Raw genomic sequence first — 18,595 nt, 5'->3', positions numbered from 1 at the left:
GCCTATTTTTGGGAGCCTCCTGAAACAAAACAAAACACCACCTTTCACCGAACTGACCTCTTCTGAGGACTAAGAGACTAGTTGAGATGAGATATGGAACAGTCTACCAACTCAGGACCGATTCATACCCACCGATACTAGATGGCCCACGATGCTAAAATATTTCACAGTACTCCCCAAACCTTTGACCAGACTCCTAGGGCCCCCAAGGTCACTGACTTTACTTCATTGTGGGACCCTTCAAGTTTGGGACAGTAGCTACTGAGGGGATTTCAGACTATTGTGTCATTAGGAATTGCTACTATGGTCCTACTTAGATATGTACTTTCTGAGTTACCATATGTCCTACCCCTGACTTTAAGCTTATCAATTTCCCAAGCATTACAGGGTAGGCTGAGACCAGCACAGAACACGGATATGTAGCCTTTAATTTTACAGATGCCTAAATATACAAAGAATGTCAATTTTTTTTACAAATATAATACCAATGTCAATTTGCAGGGGATTTCAGAGTGTGTTTGTTTTTGATAGAAACAAATCTTTAGCTCCAATAACTTCTCCACAACAATCTGGGTTTCTTGTGGTCTTCAATCTTTGCCCCCAAGACTGCTATATCAAGGACTCCCATTTCAAAGATATAGGAGACAGAGTGGGGGCGGGGGGAAGCAGGATACACGGAAACTCTTCCGTAGGTTCTCTTGGAGAAGGTTCTGTGGAAGAATCTGAGTACATGTGTGTGTACATACAGCTGGAGGTCACCCATGAAGATGACCCGTGAAGAGATGGGTGGCAGTCACTGTGAAGGAAGCCTCCAGTGTTACACCAGTCTTTTTTTTTTTTTTAAAGTAAACTCGATACCCAGTGTGGTGCTTGAACTCCTGACCTGGAGATCAAGAGTCACACGCTCTACTGACCGAGTCAGCAAGGTGCCCCTGCAACAAGCTTTGCAATGCTTCTGAATTTCTTACGCCCGTACAGTCCTATTGCTCAAATTCATCAACACATTAAAAATGTTGACTGAATCGGCGAAATTGCTTCTCCAGCTCTGGGTATAATGGCAGGTTAGGGAGGCCCGAGTGTGATGTTTCTACCTACACAATCAGCATGGTAGGGACAAGGCAGATGAATCTGGGTTCAGTCCTGGCCAGTCACTTATTCTTCGCGTGAGCCTCAGGAAGTTTTGCAAATTCTGTCTCCATTTTCTCATACGTACAATAGAGATGAAAATAATATCCAACTCCCAGTATCATTGTGCAGATCAAATGCCCTATCTTATGTAACATGCACATGGCGTGTACTAAATGCACAATAAGGATTTCCTCCTTTCACCTTCCCAGCCCCTCAGCCCTCCAGCAATATTTACAGACGATGAAGAAGGGGGCAGAATTTTCAGTGTTAGTCACACGCCAAATCACATCGTGGTAGTCAAAATAAAAGTGAGCCCAGACTAAAAGCAAATCAATGAGCCATGTGCTCTGAACACAGAATTAAAATAAGGACTGCGTGTGCAGAAAATGTGATCTGAAAATATGTAACGTATAATCAACAACATCCTTTCCTAGCTTCTCTCGCGCCGCCCCCTCCTCCCCCCCCACCGGCCCCCCTAGGTAGTAGGATCAAGAGAGTGAACAAAGGTAGCAACTTAGGGCAGGAGTTGGGCCTTCTGTTCCCTGATATATCCCAAGTAGGTAAGCCAGGACCCTCATATGGATTAATGATGCTTCATAAATAATTTGATAAATGGAAGGGAGAAAGAAAGCGAGAATAAAGTAAAATACAGTGGAAAAGAAAACAGGAACATTCTGGGACTGAATACTCTGTTTTCCCCAGAGTTCAGGGACAAAAATAATGATTTCTAACAAGCCACAGAAAAAGTCTTAAATTTTCTACTAGAGAAAAGGTGGTTGATCTTAGTCACTTTCTTCAAATACATACAAGAGACATCTGTAAACGGTTTCTGCACCCCCGGTATAACCAGAGGTGACAGACCAAGCCATAAGTGGCCTTGCTGAAACCGTTCTCTCTTCAGGTAGGAGGACTCTCTTGCTCTCCCGACCCAGCCTGGACTTAAATATAAGGTGTAATGTTTGACGCCGAAGACAAAGTAGTTCATCTGCACGCTAAACCTAGGTGCTCAGGTGAAATGGTTTGTTAGCGCTCAATGTTTGTTCTGCCGATTGGTGAAATGATCTTCAGTTTTCCCTTGAACCACATGAATTTGAACCGCGTGGGTCCACTCATACACGGGTCCGTCTGTACGCGGCTTGTTTTGAATAAATACGTTGGAATTTTTGGGTGAGATCTGTGACAAATTGAAACCCTGCCGATGAACGGCATGGCTTAGAAATACCGAAAAAGACCGGGAAAAGGTATTCACGAATGCGTAAAATTAAACGTAGACATTCGTCCAATTGATTTAGTCACTATCATAAAATACAAACCTATTGTAAGATGTTAGAATTTATCAACACTTGTGCACACAAACACACGCTGTACATGGTACCATTTGCAGTCAAGAGAAATAAACACATGGATAAGTACTGTAGTAAATAACTGCTAAAATTAACCATGGTCCAAACTACACCACTGCGGGGATTTTCCAGCCGCTCCCAGTTGCTTTGGTGAGCTCAGTGTTGGGAGTGTCTGCTTAAAACTCCCCACGATGCTAATCATGTCCACATGAGCAGCTGGTCTGGCCAGTCAATTAAGTAGCACAGTAAAAAGTCATCTCTCCTGGTTCTCACCTATTTTTCAAAAACCTTGCATAACACCGCAGGACCCATATGACGTGCCACTAACGATGCGAGAAATGCTCCCAAGGAGCCCAGAAACGTCCTGACCTTACAAGAAAAACTCGAGGGGCTCGGTAAGTACTGTAGATTGAGGACTGCAGCTGTGTGGTTGCCAACCAGTTCAAGATAAACGAGTCCAGTGTGAGGACCGTTTTAAGAAAAGGAAATTCATGGGGCACCCGGGTGGCTCAGTTGGTGGGGAGGCTGACTCTCGATTTCGGCTCCGGTTGTGATCTCATGGTCCGTGAGATTGAACCCTGCGTCTGGTTCTGTGCTGATAGCAGGGAGCCTGCTTGGGATTCTCTCTTCTCCCTCTCTCTCTGCCCCTCCCCTGCTAGCTCTCTCTCTTTCTCTCAAAATAAAGTAACCTTAAAAAAAAAAAAAAAAAGGAAATTCACGAAGCTGTTGTAGTTGCAGCAGTGGAGTGAAAACCTTGCACTTTTTGTGAAATACCTTTTATGATTTGAAAATGCAGCTTTTATGGGGATGCAGGATTGCTATAGGAAAGGCATACCTATAGATTCCAGCATGATTTGAGAAAAAGGGAAGTTATTACACGACAACGTAAAGCAAAAGGAGAGCGAAGGATCTAAGGCTGGAGAATTTAATGCCAGCAATGGATGGTTTGATAATTTTAGAAAGGGATTTGGCTTAAAAAAATGTCAAGACAACAGGAAAAGCAGATTCTGCCAACCAAGAGGCAGCAGACGAATTCCCAGGTGCCATGAAGAAAATCATTAAGAAAGGATATCTGTTTAAACAGGTCTTCGAGGCAGACAAAAGTACTCTATTCTAAAAGAAAATTGCCACAAAAACCATTTATTAGTAAAGAAGGGACGTAAGCACCAGTTTTAGGGCAACAAGGGATAGGCAAACTGCACTGTTTTGTGCAAATGCAGTGGGTTTATGATCAGTACTGCCTTTATCTATAAAGCTGCTAACTTTCCAGCCTTGAAGGGAAAAGATAAATGTCAGCTGCCAGAGTTGTGATTGTATGGCAAGGAGGCCTGGACGATGAGAACCCTTTTTCTGAATTGGTTCCACCAATGTTTCTTTCTGAAGCCAGGAAGTAACTTGCCAGTAAGAAACCACCTTTTAAAGGTGGTCTTGGACAATGCGCTTGCGCCCCACGCCCGCCCCCTGGCTCCTCCGCTGAGCCCCATGAATTCAACACTGAAGATGTCAAAGTGATCTACCTGCCCACAAACACAACGTCTCCAATTTGGCCTCTTGATCAGTCTTAAGGACCTTTAAGGCTCATTACACACAGTACTACATGGAAAGGATTGTCCGTGTTCTAGAAGAGAATCCAAACCAGACATCATAAAAGTCTGGAAGGATTACACCATTGAAGATGCCACCGTTGTTTCAGAAGAAGCCATGGAAACCATCTAGCCTGAAGCAGTGAATTCCTGCTGGGGAAAACTGTGTCTAGAGGTTGTATATGACTTCACAGGATTTATGATAGAGATTATGACATAGAAATCGAAGAAATCATGAAATAGATTGTGGACATGGCAAAAAGGCCAGGAGGTAAAGGGCTTCTTAGAGAAATTCCAGAATTAATAGGTACCACACCAGATGAATTAAGAGTTGTCTTGACGGACATGAGTCGTCTTCATGAACAAATTGACGTTAGATAATCTGGCAGAAGCATCCTGATTTATTCAAGACTGCTTTTGACTTCCTTTACAACATGGACCCTTCTATGATATGGGTGCTGAAACTAAAGTACGTAGAGGAAGAAAGATTGGTATTGTACAGAAAGCTTTTTAGAGAAATGAAAAAGCAAAAAAAGGTCAAATTATGAAATATGTATTTCTGTAAAGTTGCACCCGCCTCTTCTGCCTTCCTTTCTACCTTCTGCTCCTCTTCCCCCCCATCACCCCTCGTCCTCAGTCTACCCAACAGGAAGATGATGACAATAAAGACCTTTAGGATGATCCACTTCCATTTAGTGAAGAGTAAGTAATCATTACGCTGCACCGTTAATAAACATCCGTTGTGTCTTCATGTGAAAATACAATAACTGTATGGCAAGAACTATGCGAAACATTTTCTGTCCTCCTCCTCATCACTGCTCAAGTATTCATCACGTAGAATATCACAAACCAGATTTGTATGGAAGTGGATAGCCTATCCTTTCACAGGCATGGGGTCAGTGATATTTAACATAAAATTAATAATGTGTTAGTTTTCTTACTGTTTTATAACTTTGCTTTCAAAGAATTACCACACAATATCTCTGACTGCCATCTTTCTCTCCCTCTCTCCATACCCTGCCTTCTCCCCCCGCCCCCCCACCTATAACTGGAGAAACTATGTATCAGCCTGTCATCACAGGTAAGTGTTTTTTTTTAATGTAACAATATTTTCAATACTGTATGATGAATATGACTGTAATCCTGTATACCATAAGATTTTATAAGAGTTCGTTCACTAGGGTATAGACTGGGCTACCATGAAGCAACTGTATCCATTACAATAGGCTACATTAAGCACTCATCTTGCTGCTTCTTCATTATCAATGAATGCATCATTATACCTATAAATAAAAATGAATTTCTTATTCACCTTACCTTTCACTTTCGATGTCTAGTGTTAGTAATACAGAGCTACAGTGTGTTGTATAATATAAGGCAATATTGATTAGGTACTGACAGATATTTGTCTTCTAAACAGAGGATGCAAACTTATGGTATCAGTAAATACAGGACAGATACATATATAGATATATATATATATATATATATATATATATACACACACACACACACACACACACAGGACAGGTATATATATATTATATAATTATATATTAATTATATAATTATAATTATATTTAAATTATATATATTATATTATATAATATATATATTAATATATATAATATTATATATAATTTTATATTATATATTATATATTATATATATATTATATATATAATAATTATATTATATAATATAAAACCACTGAGAAAAGAAGGTGAAGCATCTTTGAAATTACTGTGTAAGTCATGGGTAAAACTCATTCAGTGCAAGCATCTAATTATATACCTTTTTTTTTTTTTTTTTTTAATGTGGATGTTGAGGAAAGTAAGGGGCATCATCTAATGCAGGAATGCGTAATGTTGGGGAAATGTCTTTGTGATTAAATTGCTAGCGGCAAGTGGTTCTTTTCTCAGTGGTTTTATATTATATATTATTATATTATATATATTATATATATATATTATATATATAATATATTATAATATATAATATATAAAATTATATATAATTTATATATATATAAAATATATATATATTTGCACAAAACAGTTCAGTTTGCCTATCCCTTGTTGCCCTAAAACTGGTGCTTACGTCCCTTCTTTACTTTACTTTATTATATATATATATATAATATATATATATTATATATATATATTATATATATTATATTATATTAATTATAATTAAATATAATTATATATATTATATATATATCTCCTTATGATTTTCTTTTCTCTAGTTTATTATAAATAGAATATATAATACATATATAACAATATGTGTTAACAGACTGTTTCGGTTATTGGTAAGTCTTCTAGTAAGCAGGGGGCTGCTAAGTTTTTTGGGAGTCAACAGTTATATGCACATTTTCCACGGTGCAGGGGTTTGGTGCTCTTAACCCCCACACTGTTCAAGGCTCAACTGTACAACTAAATCTACTCACAACACAATGTGCTATACCAGAAAGGGGTCAATAGAAGAGTCCACTGAAAATATTCTGCTGGACCAGTTAATGATTGCTTTACACACACACACAGACACACACACACAGTCACAAGGTACCACTGAAGATCAGCGTTATCACCCTCTTCAAGTATAATCTGGACACTGGTGGATATACTTGCATGGCACGAGTTAGACTGCTCAGTTTTGGCAGTAAAATTATAGTCATTTTGTTGTTGCTGTTTTTTGATGGCTAGCATCTGATAAGCGGTAGAAATCTGGTAACCAGAAACAGTGATGCTCTGGATACTAACAGAGATGATGGAAACAACAGGATGAGCTGTGAAGGACGGTTGACAGGTGATACTCTACGGTGTTTTTTGTTTTTTGTTTTTAATCTTAAATTGGGTTCCCTGGAGACCGACTCTGAGATGGGGATTTGAGAGCAGGAAGGTCCGTGGGGGTGGGGGTTGTACTGGGGAAAACTACCACTAAAGTAGCGAGGGAAGAAGGACTGGGTGAGGGAAAGTGCTGAACTTGAGAACTGGGATGGCCCTTCAGAATTATCCCAAATTAAGGAAAGGGGGCTGGGCCTTTGTGTTGTTATTCAACAATAAATATTTGTTGAATGAAGAGTGGCTATTATGAAGGAAGAATGATAAGCGAAGGACTTAAACTTCATCAGAAGGGATTTAAATGAGGCTGTAGGAAAATACAGAATTATAACAGACCATGGAGAAAGCAGAAAACTTCAGCTCTCCTATCTGTATTGTGACTTGGTCATTGGATTAAATCGTTACAATGACTCAGATTCTGAATTATTCAGCCTTGGGGGAAAAGTAGAAGGTAAAGTTCCAAAAGGGGCTCTGATTTGGGGAATCGAGGTTCAAGTGAGCCCCCCTACCCCCACTGTAAAATAGCCACTATTGCACTACATGAGTTTGATAGGAAATTTCACATCTTTAAGTCTTTTGTGAAGCAGGAGAGTGAAGTGAAAAGCATCATTGATTGAATCTTTCCAAAATTAATGACTCTTTCCACTTGGAGCCCTTTCAACTAACATAATCATGATCTAAGGTTCTTTCTCAAGGTCATTTCTGAGTACATTCTGAGCGTCAGGACCCGCTCACCTTGCCGCTAGCAATTTAATCACAAAGACATTTCCCCAACATTACGCATTCCTGCATTAGATGATGCCCCTTACTTTCCTCAACATCCACATTAAAAAAAAAAAAAAGGTATATAATTAGATGCTTGCACTGAATGAGTTTTACCCATGACTTACACGGTAATTTCAAAGATGCTTCACCTTCTTTTCTCAGTGGTCTTCAAACGAATGGAGATTCTAACAATCCACAAGTCTGTCTGTTGCTCAAGATTTATCCAGTTAAAGACTTAAAAATAATCTATTAAGTATCTTTAAGCTATCATGACATGAACAAAAATGCATAAATTCAATGTGCTAACTATAAATTTTTACTGTGACTCACCAATCTGTTCCTATAAAGATTAAGTCATTTTTATATAGATCCCAAAAGCTCCTGTCATCTCCATGTATTTTAAAAAGAATCCCAATATTTCAAATAAACTATTTTTTAAAAACTTAAAAATATAAAGTGTGTTTAGAATTCATTTTTTAATGTAAAAGAGGAAGTCTTTTCTTCAAATAAAAAATAATGTTAATCTTATTATGCAAAATGTATATTTTCTAGACATGCCTGTTTAACTCTTTCATTCAAAGTATTTGGGGAAGAATATTCTTTTCTGTCTGCGACCACAAATGTAACTTTTTGGTCACCTCAGAAATTGGTTTATTTTTAGTTTAAAGGACAGTCAGATCTCTTCCTGGCATCTTAATCTATATAAGTGTAATTAAACAAGATGCTTCTATCTTGCAGGACTGACCCATTAGCCTGGATCATTGGCTTTGCCTGTGCAGGACATCTAGGACAGGAGACATACGGGCACACACCTATACACCCACCACATACACATGCATCTCCCCTGAAGCCTGAAATTCGACCAACAATAAATCATATACCCTTTGTTGTAAGATTCGCACTTCTCATGGTCTTCTGTTAAAATATTCCTCAACAGGGTATCATTAAAGTGATGGGGTTGGCAGAGGCACAGTAATTTGTGTGTTTTCTGCGTGAAAGGGAAGAGGTGCAAAATGTTGCCAAGATAGAGGTCTGACGCATGAATCAGCACTGAAAGAAATTGAGAATAATCCAAAATAATGCAAAAATAATAATGGACTATTTACCATTATTTACATTTTTAAAGTTTATTTACTTATTTTAAGAGAGTGAGCAAGCAGGAGAGGGACAGAAAGAGGAAGAGGGAGAAACCCAAGCACGCCCCACACTCAACGCTGAGCCCAATGCAGGACTCAACCTCACAACCTTGAGATCGTGACCTGAGCTGAAATGAAGAGTCAGACGCCCAACCATGTGAGCCACCCAGGTGCCCCGACATTATTATTTACTGACAGGCACTAACAAGGCACACGATACTATTTTCTTAAAGCTAGGGATAAAAGATAATGGTTGATATGGCAATGTGACTTCATTTAATGATTTTGTAGATTTGTTTTCCTTTTCTAATATTGTTAGTAACCTGGCTATTTTCAAGTGTGAGAATGACAAAGTCTTAATACAGGTCCATTCCTTCTTTTGCAGCATTAATGAAGTCATTGCGTGGCTAAACCTTGTTCTGAAGACAGCTTCAGTCTCAAGGAAGAAAATAACCTGGACTCCTATTCTGAAAGACTTGACCCGTAATATAAATCAGGGCACAAACAACAGCACTGTCCAGTTGCAATGACTATCATGATGAGCCCCTGACCTTCAGCACTGAGTGCAATTGATCTAGCTATTACTGTTTACTTAATGGAAAAATCTCTCTCCTGCTTTCAGATTTGTCCCAAGGCTTAGCCACAAGAGTAAGATTTCTTTTCAAAATGTGAGTTCATTCATTCTACAGACGTGAGTATCTGTAAAGCGCCAGGTCCTGTGCTGGGGCAGGGGACCCTCGAATGAATTAGGTACAGTTTCCACCCTCAACTGCCGTGACCATAGCAAGTTTTTATCGCCTTTGCTCTCCCCAAGTGAGAATGGCCAACCCTCGAAACTACTGTAAATTCACCGTGTGTGAGATTCAAGCCCAGCTTTCACAAAGCCTCTCAAATTCAGCTGGTGTTTTTATGGTGCTTTTTCATACATTCTTAATTTTGTTTTTCTCAGCTTTTCAAGTTTTAACTTTTTTAAAAATATGGACCTCAGATAACCAAGTTTAAGATGATTGTAGACTTGAGTTTATGATATTATCATCAATCCACAGAACACCCTCTTATAGAATGCCCTGCAGTTTAACTTTTTTCCTCTATGATCTTTGGTCACTAATTCCACACCTCCCTCCCCCTGAGACAGCTTCTAGAATATATTTAAAGTGTGTTCTTTTATTCTACTTTTATACACATACACACACACACACACACAGAAGCTTTCAACAATTTGGGCATGGAGCATGTTTAATTTACATAAATGATACTGTGGTATAAATAGCTTTCTAACTTTTTCTATTCAACATTTTTTTTAAAGATCTATCCATGTTACTGAATATACATCTAAGTTACTGTTTTTTATACTCCATAACATATCATCCTATGCATGCATTGGTAAGTTTACCAATGGCAATGGCTGTCATGAGCATCAATACACTTTTTCCTTGAGCGCTTGAGTGACTTTCTGAAGAAATATCCAATAGTACAATTGCTAGCGTGTGTACAATTGTTAGATATGTACATAGTCAATTTCAATAAATTCAGTGAAATTATTTTCCCAAATAGCTGCCTGAAGGTCTCCATTTTTCTACATCTTCACCAGCATTTGATATTGCATGACTTTTTAGTTTTTGTCTTATGATTATAGATTGGCATTTTATTGATGCCTTAATTAGTATTTTCTTTTTTAAAAAACGATTTTTAAAATTTTATCTTTGAGAGAGAGAGGGAGACTCCAGGCTCCAGGCTCTGAGTGCTCAGCACAGAGCCTGACTTGTGGCTTGAACTCATGAACTGCAAGATCATGACCTGAGCCAAAGTTGGATGTTTAACCGACTGAGCCACCCAGGCGCCCCTTCATTAGTATTTTCTGGATTTTTATGCTGTTTGAGCATCTCTTAATAATTATTACCCATTTAGGGTTTTCTTACTGTGAATTGCCTATTCCAAGATGTTGCCTATTTTTTATTGTTTTTTCTCACTTTGTAGGAGGAGGGCTGACTTAACTAATCCTACCAAGAATATTATCCAGTTTATCCTTTTAAAAATGTGTTACATAGAATATTTTTTCTTTAAGCCTTTAACACTAGGAAAGCTATTCAATTCTCATAGTCAACTTTTTTTTTGGTATGGCTTTCAGCCATTTAACATGTAATCACAGCTATATTTACCCTTTTAGTGAGGGTACTTGGATTCTTGTATTTTCTCTGAACCCAATTTACTTCAGTGTTATCACCTTTTTTATGTTTCTTGTCATAACCTAACTCAAAAAGATGTTTTGAAGGAGTCAGGCATAATTGAATCAATACGTTTATTTTTTCAAAACGTACTGGTTTTAATTCTTCTCCTTATTATGACAGAATGCGCTCCCACTCACTTGGAATGACAATAGGTTATTAGAATTAGGAGACTCTGGAGATCAACGGGTTCAAACACACATTTTAGGTAGGAGACAGAAGATGGCTGAGGTCATCTGAAATTGTTCAGGCAGTATAGGCAGAGACAAAAATAGAATGGCCTAGCACTGAATCTGGTTTTTCATTTCTTTCTGTTTTACCAAATTATATTTGAAAACGATTTTGCATTTTATACTTAATCAAAAAGGTACATACATGGGGACATGTGTTCATATGTATGTGCATCTATGTGAAAGTGTGTTTGTATTTTGTAAACTCATGAATTTCTGTTTTTCCCCTTTGGCATTTATCTCTCTGTGACTGTTATGAGCCTTCTGATCTTGTACCTCTCCCATCTTTCCAAAAGCTTTTTATAAATTTTGAGTCTAATCGAGAAGTGCAAAATTACAAGCCATGCTTTGGAAGTCAAATTTAAACTCCTCTCTTTGGTAATCTCTGAGATAGTCAGTATATAAAAATATCATCCAACTTACTAATTATTTGGGTGTTGGCTCTGTTCTTAAGTCATCCATGAATTACTCCCTTTTTAGATTACTTAGCAGCATCAGAAAGATTCTCGCTCAGTTTTAGGATTGGAAGGGAAAGTCGTGGTTGAGTGTGGAGCTTCCAGTGATGGAGGCCTGACCTCACGTCCTGTGGAAACTCAGCCTCCCTGATAGGGCCAGAGCAGACAGGAAACAACACAGCTGGCAGGCTTCCACTTTCTGACTTGGGCCAAGTGAATATTACCGCCGGAATTATCAATACTAAGGTTTTTCACTAAGTATTTTCTTCTGTGTTCATCAAGACAAGAAAAAGACAAATTCTCCTCTGGCTCTGAAAGCTTGGATAGGAAGCAGCAACATGCCCATCATGTTCATATGTTCTTGGCCAAAGCAACTCATGTGGCCACAGCTAACTCTGGACAGCTAGAGGAGTATGGTCCTTTATGTACTGGAAAGGGGAGACCAGAAGTGTTTGGTGAAGAGCATACCATTGGCTGTCACACTTGGAAAGCCTCACTTTTGGTGGGATGGTGATGATAGAAACACCTCTTTGTCCTTATAGAGTATTGCTGTGTCTAACCAAGGAGCACCCAGGGCATGCCTGGAGATGGGAAAGGGCACTGGATTTGATTGTGGGCTGTAGTGTCTGAGACCTAGAAGGCTGACCCATAAGACTATAATCCAGGAGTAAAACAGAAACCATGAGTTGGGTAGGCCATGCTACTGAGTCAACGTCAAAGGACCAGAAGGAGAGAGCAAGACACAAACAATGGGCAAATTGGATAAGATCATCACCTAACCTACCAGCTCTTCCTTTTCCACAGATACCTCTTGTGCACTAAGGAGCATGTACAATTCCAGGTTTTAGAGATTTAGCAGTGAATAAGACAACTGGAGGATAAATGACAGAAGGGACATCTGAGGCCTGGAGCATGTACAGGGAAAAGAGCTCTGACCATGTCCAAAGTCAGGGTGTGCACACCCTACACATCACTGAGTATTTCACCTCTCATTTGCTATATGCAGAAGCACAGGTGAGTATTGCTGTTATAACCATTTTCCCAATGCGGTAACAGTACCTCAGGGTAGTAAAAGTGACTGGCCCATGGTCCCGTAATTGATTCAGCTCTTGGTTCTCTGACTCCAAAGGCCCTTTCACTTTACTTTTACTATGACACTGCTGTTCCCCACACAACACAAGTATCAAATGAAAAGTTTCTTGAATTTAGATCTTTACCTTCTACAGTTGGCATTTTGTACCGAAGTCTCACTTATAGCTGGCGGTTACAAATGAAAAGAACCATATATGGAGAGAATGTTAGTTTAACCATAACCTTATTCATTCGTTCATTTATTAACATATATATTTATTATATTATTGATATTTTATATATTATTTATATATAATTTGTATATTTATTAACATATATATTCACATCATATATATACACACATGTACATCATATATATATACACATGTATAACACATACATAAATATGTATATATACACACATGTATATTACATATACATATATATGTGTGTGTGTGTGTGTGTGTGTGTGTATATATATATATATATATATATATATATATATACAGGATACTTCCTGGATTCTTTACATGACCACTAAGAAACTCTTCAGACTGACATTTTTCAGTTGCCAAGGAAATCAGGAGTATTTTTAGAAAATTGTTACTTTGATCTGAAACAATCTCTTGTTAGGATCCAAGCAGTCCCATCTCTAAAATAGCCAAATACTCCCATCTCTAAAATAGCCAAATACAGCCAGCCACAAGACGAGTAACTCCGAATCTGCTTCCTTATTGTGGGAAGTGAGTCTTAGTGTCAAAACAGTGCCTGCTCTTCCCAGACTTTCCACGTTGACAGGGTTATGTCGAAGCATGCTCTCCGGCCCGTGCAGCTTCGACTGTGCTTATGAAAGGCAAGGATGGTTCTCAAACGTATTCTTCTTGACCTCCGCCATGCGCACACGCAAGTTAGCGTGAGCTGAATTCAGCCTAAGAAGTGCTAGGCTAAGGCTTCTAAACGGTTGCAAACCATTCTTGGGGTAAGTTGGTGGCTTTTCGTCTAAAAGGGTCACACAATGTCCCTTGTTCGCGCAGTTTGAGGTATCTAGATTCTCACATGCCATTCCGCGTAAGGAATAAAAAGGATTTTAAAATGCTGCATCAAGGAAATAATGAAGCCAAATCTGCTTTTCCTGGTTTGGAGTAGTTTTTATGCTTTTCAGGGTAGAACACTTAACCCTCATCATCTATTGGGTAAGAAATACTTAGGGGTTGAGTATTATCAGGGAGTTAAAAAATACCAAATAGAATAGTTTAGAAAATAAGTGTTTCTGAGTCTGCATTACCAATTAGAAGAAGGAGCTTTGATTATAAGCAGTCACTTCTGCTTCTTTAGATTTTAAAAAGCACCAGGAGATCATAGCATACACCGCTATCCATTTAGTAGTGCCCCCTGTCCTACTTCTGATTCTTTGGCCACACAGTGACTTTCTGGGCTGTGATCTTTAGATCATTTAGTGCAACTGCCTCTCAGAAAAGGGATGCAAACATCTTCTCCTTGGCCTTAGTCCTGAAATATCTCACAAAACGGATGTTATCAGTTGGCATTTGGTCTTGGGAGTCTGAGAGTTTTGTTACTTCACAAGGCGTCATTGTTATTAAGACGTGAATTGTAGGGGTGGTGGTTCAGCCCCAGGGAGACTCAGTCTGCATAGGGGAGCTGTCCCAGCAGTGCAGAAGCAGAGTGTGTCCGGGGGGTTGGTGGTGGGGGAGCCAGATAGATAGCCGCCTGCCTCCTGGATCCACCCAGATTCTACTGCAACCACACTGCTGTTCTTAGGTTCAATGCCAAGGGTATACTATGTCAGTGCAATCAGGGGCTAGATAATGGAAATCAGCATGCTCTCTTTGAGAAAGGTATGGAGACTTGCGAGGTTTTTACTATGCACCTACCATATGACTTCTCTGAGTCTCAACTGCCCATTTTTTTAAAAATGTTTATTTATTTTTGAGACAGAGAGAGACAGAGCATGAACGGGGGAGGAGCAGAGAGAGAGAGAGGGAGACACAGAATCTGAAGCAGGCTCCAGGCTCTGAGCCGTCAGCACAGAGCCCAACGTGGGGCTCGAACTCACAGACCATGAGATCACGTGACCTGAACCGAAGTCAGACGCTTAACCGACTGAGCCACCCAGGCGCCCCTCAACTGTCCATTTAAAAACAGGAATAATAATATACTGTATTAAGGTTAAATGAAATGGCATATTTTACTTTGTAGCCCAGAATATGGAGCATGCTAAGTATTCAAAAAATGTTAGTTCCCTCACTCTCCCTCTCTTTTCCTTCGTGTCACCAGCTGGACTTCAAGACCGGATTTTGGCTGCCTAACTGCCTGTACTTACCAAACTTTGTCTCACATTTTTCCTTAAGCTTTTCCTTCCGGTTTATCTCTTAATTCAGGCAAAAGACCCCACAGCATAGCATCCTGTGATGGAAAGCAAAACTACGTCTCAGGCAATAATGACTGTCTGGACAAAGAGTTGGGCAGCCCAGACCACTGGGGTGATGAGATGAGATTGTGCTTAACTCCTGACTCAGTCTGTGCAGATGGACCATGGACTGACCCATGGAGTGACCCATATTTACCTTGTCCTCATTCTAATACTAAAACTAGCCTCCCTGGAACTTCCAGGAGGAATACAAGCCTCATTTACATAACATACAATGCATGAATAGGCATGTTTTCTTAAGGCACTGTAGGACCTTATGCTTGTCTCTACAAATGATAAGGACGCCCTTTTAAAATATTCTTTCTATCCCTACATAAAAGGAACCCATCCACCCTTGCTCAAGGAGTCATGGTTTTGGAAGTTATTCCCTACGATCGCCTTATGTGCTGCAAATAAAGTTGCCTCTGTTTGACGACTCACCCGATGCAGTTTCTATCTGTGACTCACCAAGGAGTGAACTCACATTAGTTCGGTTACAATAGAGGGAGGTAAGTTTTGCAGTTCTTGTTAATACAGATTCACTTGCTAAGTAAAATTTTTATTTATTTGAGATCAACTTAGAATATCATTGTTAGGAAAACAGAAACATAGCAAAGTAGAAGAAAAAACACACCACAGTTTATGGTGACGAACGTGATTTACTTTCCAGGTCAGCAGCACTGGGCAAAGCCTGAGTAATAAATGACCTTGAATAATATTGATTTTACTTAAAGCTGAACTTTAAAACTATTCTTTGTGGTCCCTTCATGATGGTTTTGCCTAAGTAGCACGTGATGGCCATGCCTTCCCTAATTGGCCTTGGATAAGCCAATCTGTTTAAGTCTCATCTACTTCAATACAAATGAAAAAAAAAATCATTTCAATCTGGCGAAGAATAAAGTGTGTCTTTCCTAGAAACAGCTGAAAACCAAATAGAACCAAATAGAACAGCTGGAACCAAATAGAAAAATTTAGAATAAAACCCAAAGCAGCCGAGATGATTCTAAAAATTTAGCTCCTTTCCCTTATGAGGTGCTAACAATGCAAGTGGAGTTTTACACTGTAGGGGTCAAGGGCAGGCTCTCTCAAGATGGGCCACTTTGGCATGAAGATTATTGTGATTTAAAAGCAATCAAATCCCAGCAGATTCAGGAAAAGCTCTTGACCTCCCCGCCAACTGGCTGCAAGAGAGCTATCAACAGAGATACCTGTTTACCTAAGAAGCTGGTCTATATAATAGGGCAGCTTTTGTTTTCCACACACTTCCTCGCAACGGTCATTTTCCCCTTTGTGTATCCTCCTACCCCTATCCTTAGCTCATACAGCATCATGCTGCCTGTCTTTGGAATTTCCACGTTTGTGTGGATTCCCTGCACCTATACTATTAAATTTGATTTTCTCCTGTTAATCTGTCTCATGTCAATTTGGTTCTAAGTCCAGCTAGGAGTCCAGCTTGAAGGGCACAGGAAATTCTTCCTCCCCAGCACGACTGAAAGCAAATAAATATACAGGGAACCATCTCTCTGTGTTGATATGTGTACCTATTCCTTTTGTGTTTCTACGCAGTATTTTTTTAAGGAAATATGAAAGCCCATGGCAGATCATAAAATTAACACCGTGAACACATTACCTTGCTCTGTTCTATGGGATCTCAGTGTCCTAAGCTGAATTCAACTTCCTATTTCAATTGGCAGCAAATAAACTACTATCAGACCTTGCACAGTTTTTAATAAATGCATGGACAAAGCACGCCACACCATGTATTGAAATAATGCACCATATCAAATGAAATAGAAACCTCAAACTGTTAGTGCCTCTCACTCGTGAAAAGTGAAATCTGTTACTGCAACGCCCCTTTACCCTTATCGCTCCTAGTAGTAGGAGTTTCCGGGAATGAGGTACGGGGTGTCATCTTGTGTTCTAGATTATTGAAGTTCCACATTTAAGTGCGGCGCCCTTTTACTGTAAGTGGGTGTCCTTGATGGAGAGTTTTCTTGAATGTACCATGTATGTTTGTGCCTCATGGATTAAAGGAGCCAAGTGCCGTCTAACCTCCTCTTAGGGCTCAGTTATTAATGGATACAGGAGGTAAGAAACTCAGACAGGATTCCATTCCCCAGGCCCATGCCGTATTTTCTACTTGAACTTCAAGGTGGTGAGCGACTTGCTAACAGTCACCCAGGTGTGCACTACAGGGGCTCACCCTCAAATCTAGGCTTCCTAATGCCCACTCTCACTGCTCTTTCTCGTACAGGGTAATTCCCAATTATATTGTATTTTGGGTACTTGTCACATCCTTTGCTGTGCACAGTCTTCCCGTAGATTCACCCATGCCTCATTCCCTCACCTACTTCAGGGTTTTTCCTTACCTGTCACCTTTTCAGTAAGGTCCTCACCCGGGGCCCCATCTAAATTTGTAACCCTCTCTCTGCCCCCTAATTGCTTTCACTTTTTCTGATTTTTTTTTCCCCTCTGCAGCGGCTATCACCTGCTGACCTCACATAGGTAGATTCTACTTAATTTTGCTGATCGTCTTTCTCCTCACACGAAGATGTAAACTCTGTGAAGAGAGTTTTCCTGTCTGTTTTGTTCATGACCCCATTCCCGGTGGGAGAACAGTGTCTGATAACCACTAGGTGCTCAGTGAGTGTTTATTAAAGAAATCACTGGTCTGAATGATTGTAACTTCGCAGAAGTTTGATTTCTGAATAAGCCAGGTGTTGTCATGTTAATAACATGGGGGTTTCTGGACTGTTTCCATGTTGGTAGAGAAGGTTAAGAAATTATTTGTTAAAGGAAGCACTCTGGTTTTAAAAAAAGTAGCTGAGTTTTATCCGGTTAATGTATAGCATAGAGTTGATTTCCTTTTGGATGCTATAATAAAATATATGTTGCACTTACAAATATATTTGCATGAAACTATTGAAAGCATTGATGACTGTGGCATCAGTGAAGCTACATTTTGAACTAAAATGATGACCTACTTGTGCAAATCCCTCTATAAGTCTACCCAGCAGGTGCACAGTGTTTCAGTCTGTCTCCCCCCAAGTGGCCTTGCTCGTTCAATAGAGAGCTCACGTGACCGCTTTCAAGCTACTTGATGGGAAGTCAACCACAGTGTCTAAGAACCATTTGTAAAAACCCTAGCGGTAGCTGCATAGTTTAAAGAGTTCTCTTCAGCAAGGTACATTAAAGAGCTTCACAACAGAGTTTCAAAGGAGGACGAGTCTTTGACGAATCTGTCTAAAAATAATGAAAAATATAATGAATGCTAAGAAGTTCTTTGCAGCTTTTATCGTAAGGGATAATTGGAAGGAACCTAACACTTTAACAGTAAGGAAGTAGGTAAGTAAACTGCTGATTGGAAAATAGTGTTTCAGTTATG

The 18,595-nt window shown here is 39.5% G+C and overlaps 1 protein-coding gene and 1 long non-coding RNA gene across 7 annotated transcripts in view; one reads left to right on the top strand and one right to left on the bottom strand.

Moving 5' to 3' along the window:
• The window catches only part of DLGAP1 (DLG associated protein 1), an 892,830-nt gene that overhangs the window by 483,629 nt on the left and 390,606 nt on the right, over positions 1–18,595 (bottom strand). The window lies entirely within an intron of this gene.
• On the top strand, positions 3,994–17,895 carry LOC132665796 (uncharacterized). Of its 3 annotated transcripts, XR_013551275.1 has the most exons (7): positions 3,994–4,756; positions 5,109–5,135; positions 8,811–8,971; positions 9,187–9,449; positions 12,516–12,725; positions 15,552–15,719; positions 17,689–17,895. It is a non-coding gene; the product is annotated as an uncharacterized LOC132665796 (long non-coding RNA). The 3 variants fall into 3 exon arrangements; XR_013551273.1 differs by having other exon boundaries at positions 3,994–5,135; XR_013551274.1 differs by having other exon boundaries at positions 3,994–5,135; positions 9,187–9,469.

The sequence above is a fragment of the Panthera onca genome, chromosome D3, assembly GCF_046562875.1.
Source record: "Panthera onca isolate mPanOnc1 chromosome D3, mPanOnc1 haplotype 2, whole genome shotgun sequence".
In the NCBI taxonomy this organism is placed as follows: domain Eukaryota; kingdom Metazoa; phylum Chordata; class Mammalia; order Carnivora; family Felidae; genus Panthera; species Panthera onca.
Note: the sequence above shows the minus strand (reverse complement) of the source record. Positions and strands in the feature narration are given on the sequence as shown.